The sequence below is a fragment of the Cyprinodon variegatus genome, unplaced genomic scaffold (genome assembly GCF_000732505.1).
Source record: "Cyprinodon variegatus isolate N-32 unplaced genomic scaffold, C_variegatus-1.0 Scaffold171, whole genome shotgun sequence".
NCBI classification, from domain to species: Eukaryota; Metazoa; Chordata; class Actinopteri; order Cyprinodontiformes; family Cyprinodontidae; genus Cyprinodon; species Cyprinodon variegatus.
Genome location: NW_015150624.1, coordinates 642,006 through 669,026, shown reverse-complemented (window position 1 = coordinate 669,026; position 27,021 = coordinate 642,006). Strand labels below are relative to the sequence as shown.

Here is a 27,021-nt window from a genome sequence, read left to right as displayed (position 1 = left end):
AGAGAGGACAGGCTAGATGAAAGGATCAGGGGTGAGCAGGATGGCAGAGGGAGCATGAGAGGGTGAGCTTCCGATGAAAGGAAGTGGGAGACATTCCAGTAAAACACATAGTGAGTGCATCTGTGTTTGTGTGTGTTTACAGTCCCTCCTGTGAGGGCAACAATGTGGCAAGGGAGAGCAATAATCACAGACCCAGTTGCATAGTAATACTGAATAGAACAACTACTGATGTCAAGAGTGAAACCCTCAGTGTATAAACGTAAGCTCTATACTGAGCGGTTATATCTTTATTATGAGTACATATAAACACTATGAGCAGTAAACTAGAAAAATAAAGTGGCATTATATACACACAGGAGCTTGTTTCAATGAGCAGCAGAGATACTAAAATATATTGGATACTTAAGTTAGAATACATAGGTGCAAACGATTCATAGGTGAAGGGGGAAAATAAAGAAAAAAAGAAATGAAGCTATAACAGAGTCTGAAGAGGAAGGGAAAAGCAAAGTGTCACTGTGATTGAAGGACAGCCAGAGCACTGAGATCTTCGTCTAGATGGCTGCTGGCCTTCAAGGCTGCCAGCTCGAATGGCACATTTGGCAGCTGTGGGTTTGATTTCTCAGAGCTATGATGCATCTCACTTTAAGCCCGTCCAGTTTGCTACCTTTTTGTTATTTAACAGCCTAATTTGGGCTACCTCTTCCTTTTCATCTGCCTCTCTGTCCATAAACGTATTCTAGAGCCTCCCTTAGTTTGTTTCTGTACCAGTTGAGGTGAATGTGAGTGTTCTACGCCGATGAGTCATAGAGATGATTCACAGTCAAACATATTAGTTACATTACAAAGAAATCTACTAAACTTTGTTGATGGTGAGAATATCTCATTTTATTGTTAAAAGCTGCACAAACAAAAGAGTTATTAATTAAAATGACAGTTTATATCCCAAATCAAATGGATGTGATTGTGGTAGTGGGATAGTTTAGGTTATGCCACTGCTTCAGAACCTGAATGACTTGTTCTAGTTGGTGAAGCTTTGAATTTGAACTCTAGAAATGTCAAAAACTCAAGAACACTTGGGTTATGCTACAAAGCATATCAACAAGTCCACTTCTAAAATCAAAATGGTTTGAAGTGGTCTAGTCAAAGCCCTTAATGATGAAGGAATCTAAACAGACCATGCATACTTGAAACCAAAATTTTTATTTGTATTCAGAGTCCTTTTAACCTTAATTTAACCATGATTGTGGGCAGTGGGAGAAAGTTAAAGTACCTTAAAGAGAACAAGAATACACAGCGGGAATGGGCAAATGCTAAAAATAATCCCAGTAGGGATGTTCTTCCAGTAAAGCAAAGGTCCAACAACAATAATACAGTAATATCATCCAAAACTGTGCAAATCACTTAGCACATAAAACTCTACTGTTCTCTTAAGAGGATTAACTTGCTCTCCTGAGGGAGCATTAGAAAAATGTTAAGCATATTTTTACCATCTCGACACATCTTATTTCATCCCAGGGAGAAGGTTAAGTATTTTCTAATCAGGTTGTTGAGGTTCCACTTAAAGTGGGAGTTTGACCGTGATTAGGCTTGTTTTACTTTCCTCAATTTGAACAAACTCTAAGATATTGCCCTATATATGATTAAAAGCCTGAACCCTAATCTTTGGGTTCAAGAAATTTCCAATAATTAAAATTCCTGTGCTTCAACTCTAGGAGACTCTTTTCTCTCTTTCTTTTTTTCAGAAGGGAAGTTTGCCCCACATGTCAATCAATAATTTAGCCACAAAATCAATCTTGAGGATATTGAAACAAGGATGCCAGATTGAGAATACCTACAGCGTACCTTAAGGATGGGCATTTCATATAACAGATCTTCAGGAGTTTTATCCTGCTGTTTTCATATTCCAAGAAAGGACAAACAGAGCAAGAAATGTTTGGCAAGAAATGGAATGAAAAAGTCTCCACTCACCCATCTATTACCCTTTATATGTGCCCACCCTATGACGTCAGTGTTGGAAGTCTGCCTTCATTCTTAAATGCATATTTAAACAAATTTAATAATACATAGATTGTCTGGGAGCACAGAGCCCTGAGCCATGGATAGACATTGAAAATAGGCAAGCAATAAAGGAAAATAAATGTTTCATGCAAAAAATAAACAAATAAATAAATTATGCAATTCATTGAAGTGTGCCTTCTCCATTTTTCAAATTATATTTTTGCTATGAGTGAGGCAGCAAGTACACAAGGCTAGTCATTGCCCCTTCCCATCTCTTCTCTGGAGAAACCACACCAGAGTTCTGCTTTTGAGCTGCATTTGCTTAGCTGAGACAAATTGGCAGCAGTAAAATATTTTTTAATTCTTGGTGCATCAAAGTGGTTTACAGGAATAAGAATAATCCATTGAAAATCTATCTAAACAAACCTTTAGATGCATTTTTTTTCTCATCCCAAGGTTTTTTACATCCTTTCAGGTGACATTTTCCTTATTCCTCCCATTCTGACCCCATCTCTCAAACACACCGCTGCCTTTGAGCCACTACATTTTCTACAAAGACGAGTTGCCACAGATTCAAGGTCTCTGGTGAAGAGGTAGACTTTCTATGTGGAGAAAGGCAGCAAGTACTTGGACAAAAAGGCAAAACTGTAGAGTAAGAGAAGGTGCATGCATGCAGTGTGTGTCTGTGTAAGCTTGAAGGCTGCTAAACCAGAAAAGTAAAATTAATCTGTTGCTACTGCATGAAGCTGAAAGAGGAAATCAACTTCCCCACAGTAATGCACACAGAGAGACTCAAACAGAGACTAACATGGAGGCAAATAGAAAGTCGGTATTTAGTTCCTGCGTCACTCTACAGTAGCCATCTGTCAACATGAAGGCACACATACAGCTCTGGCCGTGCATATGGATCGGCTGAATTAAAACCCTCACACACAGAGAGGTCATGCTGAATCCAGCTGCTACAATTGTATAATACACAAAAGAAATTTTTCACCCCATTAAACTTTCTTTGTTTTCCAACTTGGGTGGATTTATAAAAAAAACACAGAATACGGATAAAGCTACCATTTTCTCCCGACACTTCCCTCATCCCTTTCTCTGTTTCTCTCCCCATCCTGTCTTTTTTTTATCCTTCTCTCCATCTCCACCTCCCTACCCACATGAAACTGTCTGTTTGTCTGAATCTGCCAAAGGCTGATGTCATTGTCCACCAGTGTGCTTCCATGTGTGGGATGAAATGAATGCTGAGGAATAATCCCACAGTTTAATCCCGGCCACTCCTGCACAAACCGGACAGTCCCAAAAACTAAAATGAGGGGAAGGCGGCTTCTTTTGGTAAGAGTGAAATATATAAAGAAATTAAAGGAAGTGAGGGTTTTTGTGGAGAATATTGCTTGTTACCCTTGTTAGGCTCATATTAATTAAACATGCTCCTCACCACCACACCCCCCACCCGTGCTGGGCAGAGAGTGAATGGAGAGAAAGATGGAGAGAGACCGAGAGATTAAAGATTATTTATTTCTCCTGGGTGGGAGACAGCAAGTGAGTGAGTGAGAGAGTGAGTGGGAGGCAGGGCGGCAGTCAGAAGCATGCAAACTAATTCTCACCGATGAGCAGACAGTCGTGCCAGAGTGGGAGCTGCGCTCAGTTCACCTCTCCCCGCGCTGCAGGTCCTTCAACAAAGAAACCTTATTAGTAAGATCTCTTTATACAGTGAGCACTTGTACCAGAGTTTCAGGTCTGGGATAAAAGGGCTCAACACCCGCACTTCTCTTAAGCAGTGACAACTTAAGGTAAGCAACGCATCAAAGTTGAAATACGTTTCTTTTTTTTCTTTTTTTTTTTTTTGCAAATAGATAAGGGAGCAAAGAGATGTTTTCTGGAATGCTGCTTCTGATTGAGATGATCCGAAGCCATCATGCGTAAGATAGCTGCATTGAAACTCTCCAAGTGAAAACTACTTAAAAGTGCATATAATATCATATTTGTGATTTTTCTCCAAAGTGAAATCAAAAAGAATTCAACATGGGATTTACTACAATTACTGATGTTTTTGCCTTTTTTGGGTGTTGTTAAGGTTGTTAAGGTTGACCATAACAGATGACTGCCCATGTTGAGGATATTTCGGAAGATACTGTTATGTAGCCTGTTGTTTCTACATTTCACACTTAAGAAGAAAGCTTAACAATAGCCTCTTTCTCTGCTCAGATTAACGGATTGAAAAGCCTTGGCGGTGGCATTCTGTCCTCTTAACATTACCATCTTTATTTTAATCAATCTTTGCTCGTCAAATGTCTTCACTTTTAAAAACATTACAAGTTAAACCAGATCCATACAGTAGTCTAACTGATTTAGTCTCTCGTAGGTTTGGGAAGAAATAAAATAAGATATATTTTTAATAAAAGGATCTCAAAGCATATTTATTTTAGTAATTCAAATACAAATTATACAATTTAATTGATTTACATTATAAATGTAGATATTTACAACATTTATTCAGATTAGTTTTGATCATTTTGATTCAGATTTTCAGAAGATCTTATTATTACTTTAGCGATATTGGACACACAAGCACAACCTTCGAAAGATGAGCAAGTCTCAATGGGTAGTTGTCCAAGAAGCTCCACAGAGTGTTGTATCCAAGCATATAAATGGAAAGTTGAGAGGAAGGAAAAAAAGGGAGAAACACAGGATGCGATGAGAGCCTTGAGAGGATTGTGAGGCACACCCCTAATTTAAAAGTCTAAATTTACAACCACAAAACACGCCTTAATGAAGACAACCGGAATTTCGCTCTGTTCTACTGAAGACATTTCTGTAATTATCTTGGAGCTTCTCTTTGCTGGTGGCAACAGAGACCCCTGGATAGGTGAATAGGTTGGCTTGCACCAGAATTGACAAAAACTCCTGTAAAGGTGTCAAAACTCAAAAAAATGAGCAAAATTCTTGTTCAGGATGATTGAGAATTTACACAGTCATGTAACCTCACAATATGAAATCTGTGGCTCAAACTAGTTCTTGGAAAGAGGCGATCCAGTAACCATGATATATAACTGTCACATTCTTTGTGTTTAGAAACTCCCAACCTTTAGAAGTGTCTTACCTGCAGAAGAAAGTGAAGTGAACAGTTGCCTTGTGTGACCAAACACCAAGAAGCAACCGAGCATTCTATTTGATCATATAAGCCTTGTCTTCTATTGTTGTCTTTTTGTTTGTTGGTTTTTTGTTTTTTTGCTTAGAGTCTAGGAAGATATTCCAAATTCACGTTGTTAAAGCGGAATTGGAAGTCTCCACCATCAGCAATGATTTAGAGAGCCATATCATCTGCTGGTGTTGGTCCATTGTGTTTTCTGAGGTCCAGGGTCAACGCAGCCACATACCAGGAAGTTTTAGAGCACTTCATGCTTCCTGCAGCTGACCAACTTTTTGGAGATGCAGATTACATTTTCCAACAGGACTTGGCATTCATGACCATGTAATGACTATTGTTTTATGCACATAGCCTGTAAGCTTTCCTGACAAAATCCCATCAAGAATCATACTGTCAGGTGGAAGATGAGAGACGACAAACAGACAAGACAGAGGAACTGAAAGCAGCTATTGAAGCAGGCTTGATGCAGTAATCCTGCGTAATGTGGTCTGACCAAGTATTCACTGCTTTTTTACAAAACAGTTTTTGCAATGGTTTGAGAAAGACTGTGTGTATTCAAAAAAAAAAAGAAATATTCAGATTTCATCGGATGTAAGCCAGAATCATTTTAATTAACCTAGAGAATGTATAATATAATCACTCTGCGCATCATGATTTTATGCAAATAATTATTTTGTTTGACTGAGTTATAAAAAAAAAACATTCACTGTATACTGCATATATCAATTCTTATAATATCAACATTCATCTTTATACTGAAGCTGTTTCCTTTTAAGCATTATTTTCTTATTAAGTAGCTACGTTTAACAGTTTAAATGGAACATGATGTTTTTTTTCCATTCTGGTTGGTGTTATTGGGGTCATGAAATAATGACAGTACATATACTTTACATACCAAGAAATGGGCACAATATTATTAAGATAGACACTCTTGTGCTAAGTGCTGCTTTACTAAACCAGCAGGCAGAGAGGTATCAATCGAATAATTAAACTTATCGGAACTGATAAACTGCTTTTATTAAACATGAAATGGTCACATTTTCTCATATTTCACAATGTAGCAAGCACACCCCCTGTTGGCCTTATTAAACTTGCTTTTATATGAAAGAGGAGAAAAAGAAGACACATCAGAGAAAATCTAGTGGAATATAACAGAACTGCACCCTTGGGACAATAGAAGAGTTTGCTAAGCAAGGAAAGCAAATAAAGAGGCACAGGGAAAAACATGGTTATGGTATTTTTAGTGAATTTGGAGGAATTATGAAGTTCTATTAACAAGCAGCTCATTTGAGTGTATTCGGTTTGTGTTGATTCAGTGAAACAAAAACCTAAGAAAAAATGATCAAATCTTGAGACAGTGATAATATTTTTTACTTCTTCTCATTTAGCCATCTGTGCTTCTGCAACTCAGTTTTTCAAAACATCAGTATTTAAAATGGAACTTAAACTTTCTGATGGGGTGATGTGATTCTTCAGTGCACAATATTGCATGCATAATATATTCCCTTGTTGTACTCCCAGCTGTTAAATATTTTTGTTAAGTATTTTTATTTTAAGTGTACCAAAAAACTAAAAATGACTGAAGAGACTCATCACTCTATGTGATTTTTTTTTTTTTTTTTTTTTTTTGCTGGTTTCCACACCACAGGAACAGACAGTGGGTTGGGTGTGCATATTGGAAAATTACTACTGACTGATTTACTAGTCCGATGCGTTTAGAGGAATCCAACCTAAAATCGTCTTACAGGGGAATAATAACAATGATGTAACATTATTGTAAGCTGGTTACAAATGGTCATGTGCAGTTTACGCAACGTCCATCAATCAGTTCCTTGGCCAATCCGTCTGTCTATATCTAAAATCCTCTTTAGAAACAGCATACAGAAAGCACAAAAATAGGACTTTATTTTAATACTCATGACCCAATGTACATTTTGGTTTCAACATAACTTTATAATCTTTCCTTTTATAAGTATAGATAAATAAAGCATGATGTTATAGTTAAATAAGTTCCAAGTTCCAAATCCTTATATAAACAGACATCTGATTAGTCAATGTCACATGAAGAATGGTTGCAGTTCTCTGAGGATTCATTTAAAAATCTAAACCTAAAAGTGAAAATGATTACAGGTAGCAATGAAGAAAATTGTGATTTTCTTTGGTTATTACAAAGGGTAATGGACACAATGATATGTTTCTAACCAAGAACATTTTATAATCTCATTTTGAATAGGTCACTTTACTTAATCCTACTTTCTACCTCATTGGTATTTAATAAATTGAACAGAAACTGGGGACAATAGTAACCACATGTTGAAGTTTGTAAAAAGGTTGGTTTAAAACCCTAGCCAGGATTCAGATTCACTAGTTATTCTCAGTCATCTATGCTGTCTGGCACAATTTAACAGTTGCATTTACAGAACAGCCAGAGACAGTGCTGTAGAGACGTCATATTTGTCTGGGTGTTTGACAAACAAAAACCCCCAATTCCCCCTCCACCATCCCTAATGTTGTTGTTCACTGCCAGCCAGCTGCCATTTAATAAAACTTTACAGTTTAGATGTGCTGGTCCTGACCAGTATCACTGAAACCTAGGCGTAAATTTGAATAGAATACTCTCTTACCCACAGACCAGTCATCTCTTCATGCGCTCCAGCTCCAGTCTTACACTGCAGCTCCTTCCCCGCTTCTCTACCAATCATATTTTAAGATTCTGCTTTTAAATCTCCAGATCTAAGGGCGCCATCACTTCCAGCTGAACAGCATCCCCCCTCTAATCCTTCACAACCCCAGACCAAGGAACCTAAGTGCCAACTTCAAGTAGACCTTGAGAGTAAAGCTCTTTGAGGACAGCCACACCCTCTGCCCTGGTGCGAGGTGGGTGCTTATGTTCTCTTCCAGTTAGCATGCTTATTTTGGGCAGAGGTATGGTTGGTTTCCTTGCAAATTCTTTGCCAGTGATTCAGTTCAGTCTCGACTCATGGGAGGATGGAATCTGGAAACGATGAGGGCTAGGGCTAAAGGCTGGTAACCCAAAGGATGCTTTCAATAGCAAGATATTGATAGTAATGGATATGTGGTTGCCATCAGCATAAACCATTCAGGCCAGATGTTAACTCCAAGAAGTTGGGTTGGTGTTGCAGAGACATAAAAGGGTGTTCTTATGCTGCTGGTACATGCACTCACATTTGCTGTTGGTCTGTGGGTGAAAATCAGTGGATAGCTTGTCCTTGGCTCGATAGATAAACAAAGTTCTTCCCAGATTTGAGGAATGATTTGAGGACTATAGTTAGATACAGTTTCAGAGGGATACCACAGAGTCTGATGACATAAGTCCACAGACACCTGGGAGTTTCCACTGTAGAAGGTAGCTTGCTGAAACCAAGGAAATGGCTTTAGAGAAGCGATTGATGATGGGTTTATGGGAGTTCTTGATCTTCGTGCAGATGGAACAGACAAAGACACAATCCAAGATGTCTTTATTGAGGGGTGATCAATATAAATATCTGTAGATGAGGCCAATGGTGCGACTAGAACTTGGATAAGGGGACAGATGGGAGTTAAGACATTTAGCAAATTGTGGATAAGCCAGGTTCTTAGAATTAATTCAGGTGATGATGGGGAGTTGTGTGCCTTTAAAACCAATGTCTTACACATCTAGGGCCAACTTGATAGTAAGAACAGCACCAACTACATTGTCAGAAGTGTCCACCTCGAGGATAAATTTGGTTTGGATTAATTGGTTTTTGAATAAGTGACGATAAGGGCTAAGGGAAACCTTTTGTTTAGCTCAACACAGGCTGATTCAGCTTAAAGCAACCAGGCAAAGAAACTCTTGGTGGATGTGAGTGTGGTGAGAGGATGAATAAAGAAACTGAAGTCCTTGATGAAGCTTGATGATCAAATATGAGGAGCTGTTGGAGTTGTTTGCATTTGGATGGTGTGGGCCAATCAACCAGTAGCTGGACCTTGCTGGGTTATTGGTTTACACCCATCCATCCTTGAATTTTCAACACATGAAGGTCAAAGATGGCAAATTGGAACTCACATTTTCTGCCCTGATGAAGAGGCAGTTGACTAAATAGCTGGATTGGATATCGATAACTTGATATCTGATATTGAAGATCCAATCCAGTGCACTTTACATGGAACTGTTATTTCTTTTTGCTGTGTATTTATTTGTAAATAATGAAAATTATATTTATATATTGTTAATTTGTTACCTCTTTTAAACAATGTTTATATCAAGATTAAAACTTTCCCTCACATTGTTCATTCATTCTACAGCTGAATCAAATCAGTATCAAACATCCGCCAATATGCTCAGCCTAGGTATCTGATTGGATCAGAAAAAATTGTATCAGTGCATCTCTATTTTTTTTTAACAATATATTGTTATGGTAGCAAAAAAAAAAAAAATGTCAGGAATACCCCAAGATTGTTGTTGACCAGAACCTGAAAAATCAATATTAGCAAGACCATGTACCTAAGTATATTAATCAAGGGGGAATTGCATTATTCCCAAGATGTGATGTTACTTATGGCATGGTAGCCTTTTTTGTTGCTAACTGATATTAATTTTACGAGTCAATTACATTTAAGTCTGTTTCTCCAGTAAAATGTTTGGGTCTCATTGTCATGGCTCAGAACAGAGGACCCAGTATTCTAGGCAAGTCAGATGGTGGGATTACTTCAAAAAGTGTTTATTAAAACAAACGCACTGCAGATCTGCAGTTGTAGCGGCTAGAGGATCTGATAAGGTTACCTCTGCAATGGAGCCGCTGCTACTGCAGGAACCTCTGGTTTTATAGTTTAGTCCGTGCCCACAGAAAGAGGTTGATTCCAGCTGATCGGCTCACAAGACGCAGTGCTTGGCGCAAAGAGAGTTACAGAAAGAAGACTACAAAACTGGCAGGAGATCAGATCCAAGCAGATGAAGGAAGGCAAAATAATAATGAGGGCGAATCCTAAGCTGGGGTTGAGGACATGCTCAGGATTCAGAACCAGGGGATCAGAAATCTGAAAAGGTTCTGAAGGGAAATCCAAGCTGGTGACACGAAACAACTCCAAGTTCATCAAAACAGGCAGAATCCAGCAGGAGTCCAAAGGCAGTTCAGGCAAACAGATCAGACGGGACCAGGCAGGCTCAGTGGCTGAGAGGCAAAACAGGATCAGGTAATCAGAAACACTAAGGTAATGCTAAAAACGCTATCACCACGGCCCTGAGAAAAATCTTGTCTGATAATTGGAAGCAGGCAGGTAAAGACAGGCTGGAAACAGGAGTGCTCAGTGGTTGAGAGGCAGAACAGGAAATCAGAAACAGTAGGTAAGGTAATAAGGTAATGCTGGATATTAAGCCAGTCATCAGCACCAAGATCATGACACTCACAAGGGCCTTTAGCCACTCCATGTTTAATAATGGCATACCAAGAATTGATCACTCCAAGACTATGAAATTAACACTAACAGACGTTAACACCTGAGGTACTTACAAGTACACTAACAATATTGTAAGGTCAGGTTAGTTTTGTATCCTTTTGTTGTTGTTGTTGTTGTTGTTTGAGGGCTCGCCACAAAGTAAATGTCTTGCTAAAATTCACTGCTGTGTAACCCCTGTCTCCATAAAATTCTATTTTCTCTTCCTTTCCTCCAATTCTAAGGACATCCTTTGCTTTTTCTGCCTTTTATAAACCTCCAAAATCCTTAAGTGTTTTATGATTAATTGAGTAGTGCAAAAAGGTGCATATGACTATTGATTGCAATGGCCTTATAATAAATCTGTTTGTATTACATGGGTTAGGGTTGTGGTATAAAAAATTACAAGTATGGATTTCCAACCAGAAACAGTAGAGCAAATCAGAGACTGCCATGGTTTGGGGTTCTTTTAAGAATGTTGTGTTTTGTTTTTCTGCCTTTAGCCTGTTATTAATTTTGCATTTTGGGTCTTGTGGTATTCTGTTATTTTTGCCAGAAAAGGTTGCTGCCGGCAAAGGTTCACCTTTACCAGTTTTTTCTCATTTATTTATTATGCCAATTTCTTTGGTTTTTGTCGTCTTGCTTTTTATTTAATATTTTGGACTGTTGGACTTATTCCCCCAGTTTATTCCTCCCAGTGTTTATCTCAGTTAGATAATTTCTTCCTCAACCAGAACCTTCTGTTAATCAGTTTCTTCTCTGCACCTGCACTTGCTCATTGTTTTACCATTTACACTTGTTTTCTCCCCTACTTTTTGCCTGTATTCACAGGATCCTAAGTCTATTTTTATCTCTTTACTGTATAAAAGAAAGTATTATGTTCTAGATTTAGTGCTAGACTTACAATAATCTTGCATTTGTGTTCTCATTACGTTAAAAGGTTTGTTTAAATCTATGGAAATGCAATGAAATATCTTTTTAAGATACACTGTTTTGCTTCAATAAAATGTATACAGAACATTATTTTTTTGCCTTCCTCTGGAGTAAAAAGTAGACGTTCAAATTTACTTTTCTCAATTCCATACAATTTAGTTTAATTATATAATGCCAATTTAGAACAGGAGTCATCTCAAGGCACTTTACAGAGAAAATACTGTCAGAATGGTTAGGAAAACCAGTAGACTGCATCCATTCATTAAGTTGCATGATACATAGGCTCTTCATTTGTGTTATGAGGTGTCCATGTGTCTGTTTAAAGTGTGTATCCTACGTCCTTATATAACAGAAGCTGTATATGTAATGGTATTATGTGTATATATCAGATGGATATGTTATGTCCATATGCTGTCTGCATATGTACCGTGTCTATGTTAACCATACTGTAATGTGCAGATCATGAGTTGTTCACTTTTTCCTCATCATGTGTTGTTTGACAATGTTGTCGAATCTGTCATCTTCTCCTGTTGTCATGTGATGTCATGTCATGTCATGTGACAACAGCGGAGATTGACCAAGCAAAAAGACATTACCTGACAACAGGAAAAGATAACAGGGTCCACAAAATGGTCAAACAACACAACATGAGGAAAAAGGGAACATCTCCACATTGTGCTTCACATAGACACAATACATATGCAGAGAGCATATGGACACAACATATCCATCTGATATATAGACATAAACCCATTACATATACAACCTCTGTTACATAAGGTTGTCAGATACATACTTTAGAGTAACACATGGACACGTCAAAACACATAAACACATTTTTGGAACAAATAGAACCCCATAGTTGCGGCAATGATTTTCACTTGCATTATGTGAATTTTTGACATTTTCTGTCAAATTTATGATCTTTTTTTATCTTAAAATTAGAATGTTGTCAACAGAGTTTATACTTATTCTAATATCATATAATAGCATGAGTACATAAATGATAAAGGTGGACATAATCTGTGTTTTACTCTAGTGTAAATGCTTTCTATTGTCCTGGTGTGGTCAGGACTCAGGCTTGCTGTTGTCTGGAACCAACATACTATAAGTTACAGTGATTTAACATCACAGCATGCAGCAAAGGTTACAGATGGTTGTAGGAGATTAAGTGGTACCTCTATCAATCAGCATGACTTTTCAAATCTGTGTAATGTGACGGTGTTCACCCAGGGCCTCTACATTTTGTGGCTGTCAATGATCTTCAGAAGAAAGAGCTGGAGGAAACATCCTTATATCTTCTTTCTAAGAATTTGGCAGTGTTTGAGACAAACACATGTGTGGCAGAAAAAGGAAAGTAATGATCAGAATGAAAAGCCAACCCATAACAGTCAAAATGTGCTTTTTATCCACACACATGCAGTTATATAAGAACAAGCTTCTGGACAAACTGCACACACAGCATATGTTTTTGTTTTCCTTTTTCCTCATAAGTGAGCTTGGTGCCAGAGGTATCTCATGTCCTGTCCTCCTTGCTCATTTGCTACCTTCTGCACTCAGACGTACTCACGTTAGCTGCTCAATGAATACTCCAGCTGAGCCCCATGTATTTTCAGGGCTCCTAATGCCATCTCCCTTATTTATCCATCCTTAATTCTCATTGCCCATCCATCTATTTCTTTATCTTGCTATGTAGTGAGCTAGCTGACTTCCCATGTCACTATCCTGACTATGAATAACTGCGTGAACCCAATAATGCCATTCTTTCTGAAAGCAACTTTTTCATTGGTTATCATACTTTTTTTTTGGTGACTGGAGTTTGCATTTGGATCCTTTTTTATTCTGTCGTGAAACCCATTTTCTTCATTAATTGGTATTCGCATGTGATTCTGACTCAAAACGTGTTACCCTCTCTCTCTGCTATGCATTTAGTGTTCACTGGTACGCTGTTTGTTTTCAGTAGTTTGGTTATTAGGAGCGTACACCTTGCTTGATCCAGATTGGTCTCTAACTTACATTAAAACTGTTTTGATTTCACTGAGTATGAACTAAAAAGAGAGTGCCAAAGTAGAACACTCTGTTGTAGTTGACCTAAAAATAGTATTTATGGCGCATGTCAACAAAATCCCAATGGCTTGCACACACAAACATGCATCCATTACATAATTTACACCTTTACGTCTTCCTCTGTTACCAGCATTGAGCTACTTTTTCACACAGTTTTTCAAAATTATCACCCTTACCCTCCTTGTTTTGCATTTTTATAGAATATATGAATATCTGACAAAATTTGATCATACTTGGACCCATTCTGTGTGCAATTGTTTTGAAAACAATAAACAATGTCAAATTTTTTACGGAGAGTCAAATCATCAGTATCAGAATTGCAAATGAGAGTTCTAATGTTACAGACTGCTAATGGGCTGCATTTCTAATAGAAAATATTCATGAAGCGAATTTTAAGAGTTATTGACCACCCAAAGCACTTTAAAATGTTTCCCTGAAGTACCGTATATATAAAATGTTGTCAGTCTGCTAATCATAGAAGCTAAATAGTTTGGTTGATTTTAAAATTAAAAAATAAAATAATTTGTCATTCTGACTTAGGGAAATCAATAGAATGTGCTGTCATATAATTTCAATGGCATCTTTGCCATTTATGACCTCTGTTTCATTGCCAACTATTCTATATTAGGGGGTCACCAACCAGGTGAAAACAGACCAACTCACCAAGTTTAAAATGTTTTTTATTCTGTTGCTTTTCTTTTTTCTTTTTTTTAGATAATTTTATGATTTTATCCTTATAGGGCATTTAAGCATTTATAGATTTTAAAATGGCAATATCAAAAAGAAAATTAGAAATGAAAAGAAACAATATAAAAATCTCTATGATTGATGAAGTTTAGGTGAAAGCTTACCTCTCCAGTTCACTGGACAGTAGTGGTAACTGTTGTGATATTATACCTTTAGATTATGAATATACGATTAAATACTGTAGAACTGGAGTTGTAGTTAATGGATAGATAATTCAAAATGCGGGCAAAACCAATTGAATGTTCTTAGTTAAATAATTATCACTATAATTTGGTTACTCTCCAGTATTTTGAGCCTCTCACATTCCGGTTGACTGATGGACCCGCTGTTAAAATCAGGTTATTACCACCAATTTAGTGACTTAGGCTATAACATGGCGCTGAGGTCTGTATAGATTCCAAGACTCCTCGTTAGGTGGCGGACAAATGCGTTCTTCTTTTTGCCTGATTTGAAGGACGGGTCTAGTGTATCTTATGCAGCCTTGGATATCCCGTGATATATTTCGAGACCTAGCAAGCCGACTGCTCTGTAATCAGAGGAAAAAGGTACTTGGCACTGAACAGTGGTGAATATTGGAAGTGTAGTTTAATAAAAGTTCCGTCTGAAATCAATGGATATAGTTTTTTAAATGGTTGAGTCAGATATGTGGCAGGTGATGTTTGATTTATCGAAAGGTTTAACGGACAGATTCCAATATGGCATATCTGCAGTGTGGGGACTATAAATCTGATATGATTTTTGTTTTTTAATTGCTATTTTGTACAATTTCCTTAACTAATTATGTTTTGAATGCTGTTAAATATAAGAGATTTTGCAGACATATTTTTTATAGATACATTGTTTAGATTTACTCATATCTTACTACCCCTTTTGTATCATTACATTGGCTTTTATTTGTTCATGCTCCCAGTGGTTGTCAGCTTTATTCCACTCTATGTTCTCATGAGTGTAGTCTTTGTTCACAATACAATAACAAAATAATAAAATAATTAAAAAGAAACAGTTTTGAAAAGTTCGGTATTCATTCTTTTCCTGCTTTATGTGGCAACTGTTACTGTTGCTAAGCGACAGAGCATATGGCGGTGAAAGCTGCGGAAGGTTAGACCAGCTTGAATTCAAAGCCAAAACTCCACTGTTCTCCTTTTTTTAACGGAATTCGAAGGCCCAGTCCAGGCGTCCTTGGAAGATGCAGCCCATGAATTCGAATTCGGCCCATGTGTTCCAGGTGTGTTGTGTCACATAACCCTTCCTATGTCTCAGTACCCACAGAGAAAATGTATTTTACACAGTATATATACATAATCTCATTTATGACTCCCCGTTGTTATTATTATATTATTTCCCAAAAATTTTATAAAAACTTATGTTTCAAATAATAATGGTCTGAATAAGGCTAAACAATTCTGGATAAGAGTGATGTTTTTCAAGTAAATATTATCCACCACATAATTATGAAGTTATGTCTTTATACTGGTTGTGGGGGCAATTGGGACATGTTAATTACTTAGGGCCTCTGTTTTGTTGTAGAAAATATAAAAAAAGAGTACAAAATTTAAAAAATCTTCTTCTATAAAAAGGACCTTTTGCCTGCTTGACAAACTTACCAATTTAACACCAATGATTAAATAAATACAGTTATCCTAATGCAGAGTGTCAAACAGGTGGATGCAGGTTTTTGTTCCAACCAAGCAGATGACTGGAGTCTGGTGTGCTATTGCTTGGTCCTTTCTGGAACAGTTTGATATCCCTGCCCTAATGTGTTAACAACTGTTGAACTATAATTGAGGTTACTGGAGGTTGGCTTTATATTCTTTATTTTATTATCTTTAATTTTAACAACACATAAACTTGATCAATCCAAGTAGCACTGCCAACACACCAAGAGCTGAACTATACCATTTCTGTGCACTCAAACCAGCACTTTTCTGCTATTATTTTGTCACTTTGAGGTGAGAAACTGAAAGCCAAACTGTGAAACAATAAAACCATAAACACCCAAATTATCATATAAGACATCAAAAGAAGTAACAAAGCAGGAAGAAAAATTAAACTCATAAAATCATCATAATATCACTGGCCAATAGTGAAATGGTTATTCACAAATCATTGCATACTCATTGATGTGAGCCAAGACAAACACAATAAATTTACTTCAATTTAAAGTGAGCCATGCTGGCAGTGTTGTTGCAATAAAATGTTTTCCTCCAGCATTTCCATGCAATCTAATGTTATGTTTTGAAGAGAAAGTAATTACAGAAAGAAAAGGTCACACAGGATTGTTATTTGCGATAGAATACAGGGTGTTTTTGTTTAACCCTAGTCTTCAGGCCACACTGTCCTACAGGCTTGAGATGTTACCATGCCATGCACACATAATGAATGCAGTTTAGCAAGACCCTATTAGCCATTTGTCAATCGAAATAAGGTATGCTGAAACATGTCAACATCCAGGACAGTGTGGCTTGAGGACCAGGGTGGGAAAAAAAACAATAATTAGGAAAATAATGATGGACTGGATATTTTCTAACCGTTTAAAAAATGTCAAATTATGTTTTATTAAATCTATCTATTCATCCATCTAAGTGAATTATAACAATTTAAATTAAGAACAGAATGAAATTTGATAATGGAAAAAATCCAGGAAAATAAATAAACCCAACTTTTTTATCATCAATCTATTTACCTGTAAATTATCCTCAAATTAAAAAGTTGTCTGCTTACTTATAATAATTAATGTTAAACCTTTGACTTTAAAATTTAAAAATTTGTATTATTGAAATTAAGTAAAATACTCTTGCATAGCTGGGGTCTTGAGGCACTTTTACATTGATGTATAATAAAATTGTTGTTATGCACTGTATTGTAGGATGCTTAATTAACCAGCATTCAACACTTCGAAAATATGTATGTTCGGGAGAAGGCATAAATTATTAATGAGCTATCCCATCCCCAGGGTCTTTACTGTTAAAAAAGGGGTTGAAGATACAAAAAGGAGGGTGTAGAGAAAAAGATAGATCAGAGACAGAGTAGAAAAAAAGGTAGAAAAAGTGCATCATTAAAATTGCATTTTTTACCTTCTGTCTATGAATTATTTTCCCCTCTTTTACCTTCCTAAAAATGTATTCTCTTTGCAGCTCTTAATTCATTTTCCTCCTTTTGTCTTTGGGTATCTCTCACCTTCCTATGTCTTTGTCTGGGCTTACTATCCCCACTTCATATTTATCTCTGTCATTAGAAAGCTGCAGTGGCCTTTTGAAGCAGACAGGGGTTAGAGAATGAAGCAAGAATGGCACTTTTTTTTTCTTTCCTTCTTTAAATAGCACCCTGGAGGTAAAGCAGTGCTGACATACACAGCTTGGCCTAATTTTACGTGCAAGTCCTCTCACCTGTTAGTTTGGGCTTTTCCTTGTAGTTATGCAAACTTAACAGAGCCAAACCGTGGTGTGTTTGGCTGGAAGTTTCCCTGGGTTCAGCAGAAAAGTGCCATAAGTGGGCTAGAATCTAGGCCAGCTCACAGAAGCTAGGTCACAGATCAGGAAAATGACACAAAGAGTACAACTGAAACAGAAAATTCCACATGATACTGCATATAATAATTTAATGTGAGAAGAGGAGATCAAGAAAACAACAAAATATAATTAAAAATAAATTCCATCACAAGAATATACCTATTCTTGTCTCCTTGTCATATTTATCATCAGGACGCACTGGCTGTTTGTTTTTTCCACCAGCCCAGTTACATTGTTCCTTATATAACACCCCAAGCTGTTGTAAAGGATGGATCCAACAAGTCACTGCTTCATCACTTCTTCAACAGTGGCTCCCCTTCCGATCATAACTGTGGCTGCCAAAAGTACCACCTATCATTAACTGGTAGCCTTTACCCCTGAACAGCCATACCAAGACAGCTGCGGCACAGTATTTTTTAATTGAAAACAATTATGACAGTGTCTTTGTGCTAGAGGAAATGGTTTGTGTAAAGGGAGACAGATACAAGCAATAACATACCCTGGGAAAAAGCCATTATCAGTCTTCCAGATGGAGAATCTCTTTTTTGTTCCAGCCCTACTAAGTGCATGGAAGCATTTGAGAGATGCATACTTAGGGGCATGTGTACTACCCGGGGCGATTTAGCATCTTGTTGCAGCTCAGAAATGGTACCAGTGAGTGTCCAGTTATGAGATTACACACAAGCCATGGGCAGTTAATTTAAAGTAATCACCAAAGCTGGGTTCATGGCACCCCACAAATGTATATTGAGTCAAAGACAACGAAAACTTTTCAAGGAATTTTCCCAGCATTTCCCAAAATCGTTCAAATCAATATTACAAACTCTGCATTGGCTCAAATTGTCTAACCCCCTTGTATATTTTTTTTTCCAGCTATTAGTCCAGAAGCCTGTTTCACAAGGCAGGTTTACTAAGTTTTTTTAAACCTTATATAAGGAAAACTGAAGTTTTCCATTTCATGTAGAGTTCAATCAACCTTTGTAGTACCAACCAACTGTAGTAGCATTCTACGCAGAGATAACCAGATGAGGAGCAGGTTAGAGCATTCTCTATTTTCACAAATGCACATATGTGATTCATACATGCAAAGAACAAGATCCATGCATGCACAGAACAAGATTTACCAAAGTATTTCTGGTCCATAAAAATTTTTTAATTAAATTACAAAGTACCAGCAGGGATGGTTTGCCATTATTCACAAAGGTCCTTATATAAGCTTATCACAAGAAAGTACTCCACGTGGGATGAACCCCCCAGATCCCACATTCTCCGTATCTGCCCCGCCCTGTTTATTTACGTTGTGCGGAGCACTTGCTCACTCATGTTAATCAAGGAGAATTGTTCCACATCCACCACTACTCCTTCGATCGACACCGTCCACGTATGTCACGTATGTCTTCTCCGTCCTTCACAGTCAAAATAAGTAGTTGAGCTCTACTCTGGTCCGACCAGGTGCAATCTCCCAAAACAGGAAAAAGAACGGCGAAAAGAACTGGTTTGTCAAATTAAAATATGGTAATGATAGATCGGTAACTACAAACTTCAAAAGAAACTTCTTATCACAGATATGGGTAAAGAGATGCTGAGTTTGGAGGTAGAGAACAAGCCAATTTTGTATGATTACCCCTATTACAAAGACCAGCAACGAAAAGAAAATGTTTGGGCAGAAACGTGTGTGATTGATGCTAATGGTGAGATTTATTTATGTGATATTAAATGAAGTGCTCATGACCATAGGTTTTTCTCTTATGAATTAAATTATAATATAGTGCTCTCCTCTCCTCGAGCTACAAGATAGTAGGAGCGGAGCAAGACGGGAGAAAAAACGAAGGATGTAGGGTTTGCACAGGCGGTCTGGAATGGAGCGGGGTGGATACAGAGGATGTGAGATTGTTACAGGGAGATGTTTCTTAGACCATGTGTAGATGTCCTGTCATATTCATATTCAGAAAGTAATATATTTGAGCGCTACTGTTTTACCTCAAAATCCGTCACTTAAATCCACAATCATATCAGTCTTCACATTTGAAGCATTGACTTCTTAACAGGTATCTAACAGAACTTGATATCAGTGAGGGCACATTGATGTGTTTGATAACAGGATTATAGAAAGAGGAGCCCCATGTTTTAGGGTATCTGGGGTTTTGCTTTTTCTCTGTTGTGAGTGAGCTTCCTGTCACAGGGAAGATCATTGCTGGTTGCGGGGCTGACTCATGTTGCTTCAAACCTGAGAACATTCCTCTATCAAAATTACCAGAGTGTATATAAGGAGGGAAATTATCATCTCTTTGCAAATTTAAAATGTTCACTAGTTTTCAACGGATCCCTCAGGTCTTTTTTGTTTGGTAAGGATAAAATCTCATTCATGATAGGATTATTGGAAGGTCAAGCCCTACAGTGGGCTGAATCAAACTTTGGCGGTGAGTTTTAATTCCAAATTTCCTTTGACCAGTTTATGTCTGAGTTCAAAAAGACTTTTAGATATACTCACTCAGATTCTGATGTTTTAACATAAGATGTGAAATTTAAAACAGGGTAACCAGCCAGTATCAGACTTTGCCATTGAGTTTTGAACTCTAGCAGACTCTTATGCCTGGAAACCTGAAGCGTTAAATAGAGCTTTTCCTCAAGCCTTGGATGATAGAGTTAAGTTTGAACTGGCATGCGGAGTGGAGTCTAAAACTCCAGAGGAACTAATCACCCTGGCTATTCGCATCGACAACAGATTTCGAGAGAGAACTCACGCAAAACAACGGAATAATTTATCTCTTCCCCAATCTCATCTTCCAGATTGTTCACAAACTTCTGACTCCTCCAAGCTGGATCTTGAGGAAACAATGCAGATTGGTCACACCCAGTTGTCATATGAACAATAACAATTTCGGATGAAAACTGGACCTTGCCTGTATTGTGCTGAGAGTGGTCACTTTATTTCTTCTTGCCCAAAGCAGCTAAAAGGGAGCGCCCAATGTCTAGTAATTTAAAGAACAGATCCTTCTGCATTTCAAAGTTGTATGGATAATAATTAAGATGAATAATTACTTTTTCCTCTTGTATGCCTATCTAAGCCATCTCATGTCTAAGCTCTAGATGGAAATCCCCTGCATGGAATCATTCACCAAACAGAACCAGTAAAACTTCTAGTGTCATGCAATCATCTTGAAAAAAATATTTTTTTTCTTTTCTAATCAACTCAATCTCACTTTGTTTTAGGGTTCTCTAGGGCACTTCATAATTCTCACCTGAACTGGAAAGGCAATAGAGTTGAATCATGGTGTAACCACTGCCTGTCAAACTGTCTACAGTCAGCCAGTCTTAAATTCTCAAAAACAGGAAATTGCAGTAGACCTCTTTCTGGTTCCTCTTGAGTATAATGATATTCATCTGGTTTTCAGTAAGTCTAAGGTTTTCTCTCTCACTCCTCACCGGCATTCTGTCTGTGCTATTGAGCTACTTCCTGCAGCTCCGCTCTTGTAGGTTGTATAACCTGCCCAAGCCTGAGAGAGTGAGAGAATATGGTGAAGTATATAAATGAGTCGCTAGCTTCTGGAATTATCCACACCACTACCTCACCTGTTAGAGCAGGTTTTTTTCTTTGTTGTGAAAAAGGACGGATCACTAAGACCTTGTATTGATTACAGGTGGCCTTAACCAGATTACTGTGAAAAATAAATATCCACTTCCTCTTCACTCAGCAGCTTTTAAGGCGGTTCGTAGCTCACATTTCTTCACTCAGTTGGATCTCCGAAGCACCTTCCACCTGATCAGAATCAGAGAAGGAGACAAATGGAAGACTGCTTTCAAGAGTTCATTTTAAACATCTGATAATGTTTTTCGGTCTCACCAATGCACCTGCAGTTTTCCAGTTCATTGTGAATTACATCCTTAGAGATTTTCTAAATCATTTGTATTGTTACACCTTGATGACATTCTGATAGTATCTAGGACCTTATCTGAACATAAGATCCAGGTGAGGCAAGTTCTCCAACATCTTCTAGAGAACCAACTCTTTTTCAATATAGTCTACTCTCTCAACTAGCAAGCAGCAACAACATTTTTTAGGATTCGCCAACTTCTACTGCAGAATTATTAAAAGCTGCAGTCAATTCAATTCAGTTCAGTTTATTTATATAGCAGCAATTCACATCCTCCAAAAGACCTTTCATCTGGTCAACTGAAGCTGAAAGGGATTTTTTGGAGCTCAAGAGAAGGTTTGCCAATGCCTCGATTCTGATTCAGCCAGATCCAGAAAAACAATTTGTCTTTGAAGTTGATGCCTCTGATTTAGGGGTGGGTGCAGTCATTTCTCACATTTCCTCTGTCAATAATAAACATCATCCATGTGCTTTGTTTTTCCTGCTGTTTGTCTCAGCAAGAACAAAACCATAATGTGGGTGATAGAAAGCTTTCAGTCATAACAATGCCTTTTGAAGAGTGAGGCCACTTGTTGGAGGGAGCTGAACATCTGTTTATTGTGTGGATTGACCAAAAGAATCTGGCCCATCTCCAAGAAGCAAAAAGTCTGAAACCTAGAAAATCATGATGGACTCTGTTCTTTTCCTGTTTAAATTCATCATCTCTTACTGTCCAGGCTCTAAATACACCTTACCCAAAGTCCTGTCTAGGCACTATTCCAGTGATCAGTAACCCAATATCTCCACAGTTATTCTACCTTCCTACATTGTGGGGGCCTTATCATGGGAAATAAAGGATCAACTCTTAGAGGTTCAGTGGTTCAAGCCGGACCCTAGCACAGGGCCTCCAAACTGGGTTTATTTTCCTGCTTCCATTACTGTAGGTCATTCTTCATTCACTGGGCCCACAAAGCCCAACTGAATCCTCTCTAGGATACCAACCTCCCCTGTTTCCATCTGCCAAGCAGGTCATTGCAGTTACCTCTGTCAAACACCACATTTGGCACTGCACACAGGTCTGGAACTTCATGGTTTCTGCCTTGAACCTGTCAGTGGAAACAAATCTACATCTGGCGAATCAGAGAGAATTTCCTGCTCCCCGGTACTGACCTGGACAAAATACTTTGGCTATGAACTTGTTACGTTAACCTAAAGGCTTCTAATTGCAAATTATCTCCCATATTCATTTATTTCAAATCCAGTTTTCCTCGCGCAAGCACATCATTTAAACATTCATCTTGTTTTTCACGTCTCTCTGATCAAGCTATTGCTGGTGGCTGGGCTGACCCGTGTTGCTGAACACCTTATAAAAGTCTCAATCAAGATGACTAGCATGTATAAAGGGAGGTGAAGCATCATCTATCTTCACTGGATGATTACCCCTGAGGGTAATCCAGCCAAGGACCTAAACCAGGAATATCTTTCTTGTTGAAATTTCTCCGAAATACAATTTTTCCGTGTCAAAATGAACATCTCAAACAAAATGTTATTCTACGCATCTAGAATAAACATTCTGGGTGTCTATAAATTAATTTCAGATTTCCATATTCCTATTACAAAATGTGAATTATTTTGACTGGGTATTGAAACCAAGTTTCTAAGCTTAGATTAGATCAATTCAGAGTTAAGGATTTGAAGTGAGTCTGTGAAACCTGCTTTGTGAAACCGGCCTCAGGTATAAGTTAAATATTGTGAGGCCCTTATTTCATTATTTGGTATCACTGTATATTGTCCAGACTTGCACAGGGAGGATAAGCAAACCACAATCAAATCCATTATAAACCATAGACCTTCTCGCTGGGAGAAAAATTTGCTAACCACCATTGCACCCCAAAAACCATATCTCAAACAATTGATAATTTTACCCCTTTTCCAGGAAAGCTGCCTTAATGTGGCGTTTCTCATGAGAAAATTGAGATTTAGGGGGCGTAAACATTTAGAGGGACCCATCAAGCCAATCAAAAGCAGACTTGATGTTGCACAAGAGCCCACTGACATTAGACAAGCAATAAACAATTATCATAATTTTTCTGTTATATTAATCATATCATATCAGTAAGAGTGAACTATGTTTACCTCAATTCTATTCTGGTGCTGTTGCAATTATCTGCTTATCTTTTTTCTATCTCAGAGATATATTAGATACAACAGCTAAAACATGTCAGTAGCACAGTTGGTTCTGTATTGCAAGACTCAAAGCCTAGTAAACAAGTTTGTGTTCATTTAAATATTTTCCTTCTGATGTTTTGCACTCTGAAAGGGAAACTCCTATAAATAATCATGCAACAGTGAAAGTGCAAGGAGCACTGTGTCAACACCTTTCAGGCACAGATTTAGCCCTACACTTGATAAGTAAATACAGACAGTTGCAAATGTATGACAAATCAGCCTTGGTGACAACTGCAAAGCTTCAGCAAACAGGTTTCCAAAAGCAATGGAAGAATTATTTAGAGTTTTGGAGATGTGTAAATTTCAATCATTTGTTGTTTGCACCAGTAAAGGCGACAACTGGAGGGAGAAAGTGCTGAGAGGTCAGAACTGATCAGGATTTATTGGCTAAGCTGGTCATAAATGAGGGTTTATGCTCCCATTACATTATGCAAGTCAGGGTCTGTCCTAGCTACAGGTGAAATATGACTGCTCATTCTCCAAGTCTCCTCCTTACCCCTACCCCCTTTAGTCCCTCTGCATTCCAGGATGGATGAGTTTAATACTGAGAAGGAAATAACACTGTTCCATTTTATTTAGTAATTTAAGGAATAAAAATCAATCACAACATTTCTACATCCTCCCAATATTCAGCCACATCTTGTTTTCCATTATCTTTGAGTTTGGGTCTATTTATGTTCTTCATGTACTTTTTTTTATTCTTTGAAATATTTGTAATTTTGATTGCCAAAAAGAAATCTTAATGATGTCTTGAATGTATTTAGCCAAGCCAAAGGAGTTTTAAAGCTTTTATAAATATTCATCACCCCTAAATCTCCTAATACTTATTTCACAAGCCAAATCCTTCACACACTTTAAAAACCTGGTCAGTCAAATAGGAAATCAAATATTTCTTCAGATGCATAAAATCTCCAGACAAACATTTGATTCTAAAAAATTTAAAAAATGTAGATATTATTGTAACATGTTTAACATAGTCACTGATAAGAAATTAAAACTAAGAAAATAAACATTTACAATAAGACAAATAGAATACTTAGCCTCTATAATTTTGCTTTGCTTTAAGCACTGATACAGACAATGATTTTACCAAAATCGTTTTCCATGTGCAAACATCTGAAAACATTGAATAGAAACAAAGGTCAGTTCAGTAAAAAAAATGAATTGCTTAAAGTCATTCAGTTGAACTGAAAAATACCTTACAGAAATTCAAATGGAGTAAAATGCTTCATGCTAGATATTCCGAAAAAGTTTGACTGCTTTATGTCTGGCAAACATGACTATTATCATAGGCTAATAACTGATGCAGAGGTAAAAAGATACATCTCCAAAGTCTAATTTCCAATAACATGACTAAAATGATAAAGTATCGACATGGCAAAGATATGTGGTGATTATCAAGTTGTTGTTTTTTTTATTTGTAATTTCAAATTGCTGTGCTAAAACTAGCAATTGGCAATAAAGGGATCCCACCATTTTATCACATTTTAGGAGGGCATCAGGATGTTAATCAGGATATGGGAGTAAAGCACAACATGGCAAACTGACAACATCATGCATGGTAAAAGATGTTTACAAAATCTACAGTTTTTAGAAACAGTAGCGGGTTATCTCTTTGCTCGCCTCTCAAAGGATCAATGAATAAATTTGAGACTTGGATGCATATTGACAAAGGTGCTTGTAGGTGCAGAATGCATGCAAATCTGAGTTTTCTTATAATAGCAGTGGCAGCTGCTTCATATTTACCTGTGAAGTCAAAATGTGGATGTAGGAATAACATCAAACACAACCTAACCATGTTCATTTTACAAGTCAGACAAACCATGTGGCAGCTGCTGTATTCGGCGATGAGACTAATTACTGTAGGAAATCAAGCAATTAACAATCCTTGCCTCTACTTTTTATTTTTCAAAGCTAATGAATATTTTCTCAAAGGTTTTACATGTTTTTTTATGTGTGGGAAAGATTTGTACATCTTAGGAAGTAGACACATCTGTCATATTTGGTCCTAAAACAATCCAGTATCCTCCGCCACCCATGCAACACATATATGTCTTTGAACTTAGCAATCCGCAACAGCAATGAAAGCAGTACTGAAATCATACGTGATTCGCTATGTGCTGCTTGGCAACGATGCTACAAGCATGCTGTGGGACTCATCTGGCTTGCAAGGACGTAATCTCAGATGCTATTCAAAAATTTGAAATACAACTTCCTAAAACCAGTGTTAAATGAGTTGCTAACAAAAATATAGCAACTCTAGCAAAAGCTAAAATATGCAGAACAAGTGTTTCGGGCAAATGACTTCCATTCTTTTCACCCATTTCCAGGTCTTTGCTCTATCTTTCACTAGCTATGTTTATACACTGGGAGCAATGGTTGTCAGACATGTGGCTTTGTTAAATGTTAAATTTCACTGACAAAAAAAGACACTGTACAGTAATCATCAACTGATCATTATCAATATTGGAATTTGGGATCGGTGTAGTGACAAATCAGGCGTCTCTTTTTGACACTTCAATTCAGTTTATTTATACAGCGACAAATCACAAGACATCATCTCAAGGCACTTTACAGAGAGAATTCAACCATATCATATGGTCAGATTGGTTCCAAGTTTTTTATCTAAGGAAAACCTGCTGATTGCATTGACTCATTGACTCAAAGGTAATCCATCACACAAAGCATGCTTGTAGCAACAGTGGAGAGGAAAACTACCTTTTAACAGAAATAAATCTCCAGCAGAGCCGGGCTTAGTTTGCGCGGCCATCTGAGGTTCAAGGAGACAGAAGCAAACATACAAAAAGAACTAGAGATACAAAATGCAAATGTCAACCAGCTCCACAGTCGGCCCCGTCCAGGAAAAAAACAACCAAGCAGACGAGTTCCAAGCCAGCTTGTTTGTCAGAGGATGAAAGAGAGTACATACAGTTAGTCACAGTAAGACTGGCCTCAGAAATACAGGCCAATCTCCAACATCTATAAACAAAGGTGTTGATGGCAGCAGCACAGCTGATATTTCTCTCCAGGATGGAGTCACAGCCAAACAGGAACAGACCAGATGAAGCTACAATGATGAGAAATAGAAGATAGATTAAAGTTAAGACTTAACTAACAA

General features: G+C 37.6%; 1 protein-coding gene across 4 annotated transcripts in view; it reads left to right on the top strand.

Moving 5' to 3' along the window:
- Window positions 1–3,618: 3,618 nt before the first annotated feature.
- The window catches only part of LOC107087024 (caM kinase-like vesicle-associated protein), a 69,114-nt gene continuing 45,711 nt past the window's right edge, over window positions 3,619–27,021 (top strand). For 3 of the 4 annotated variants that reach the window (XM_015378359.1, XM_015378356.1, XM_015378358.1), the window contains exon 1: window positions 3,619–3,791. The gene's annotated coding sequence lies outside the window, so the exon portion shown is untranslated. Of the gene's footprint in view, window positions 3,792–7,880; window positions 8,027–27,021 lie in introns of all 4 variants that reach the window. The other variant, XM_015378357.1, reaches the window with a different exon arrangement.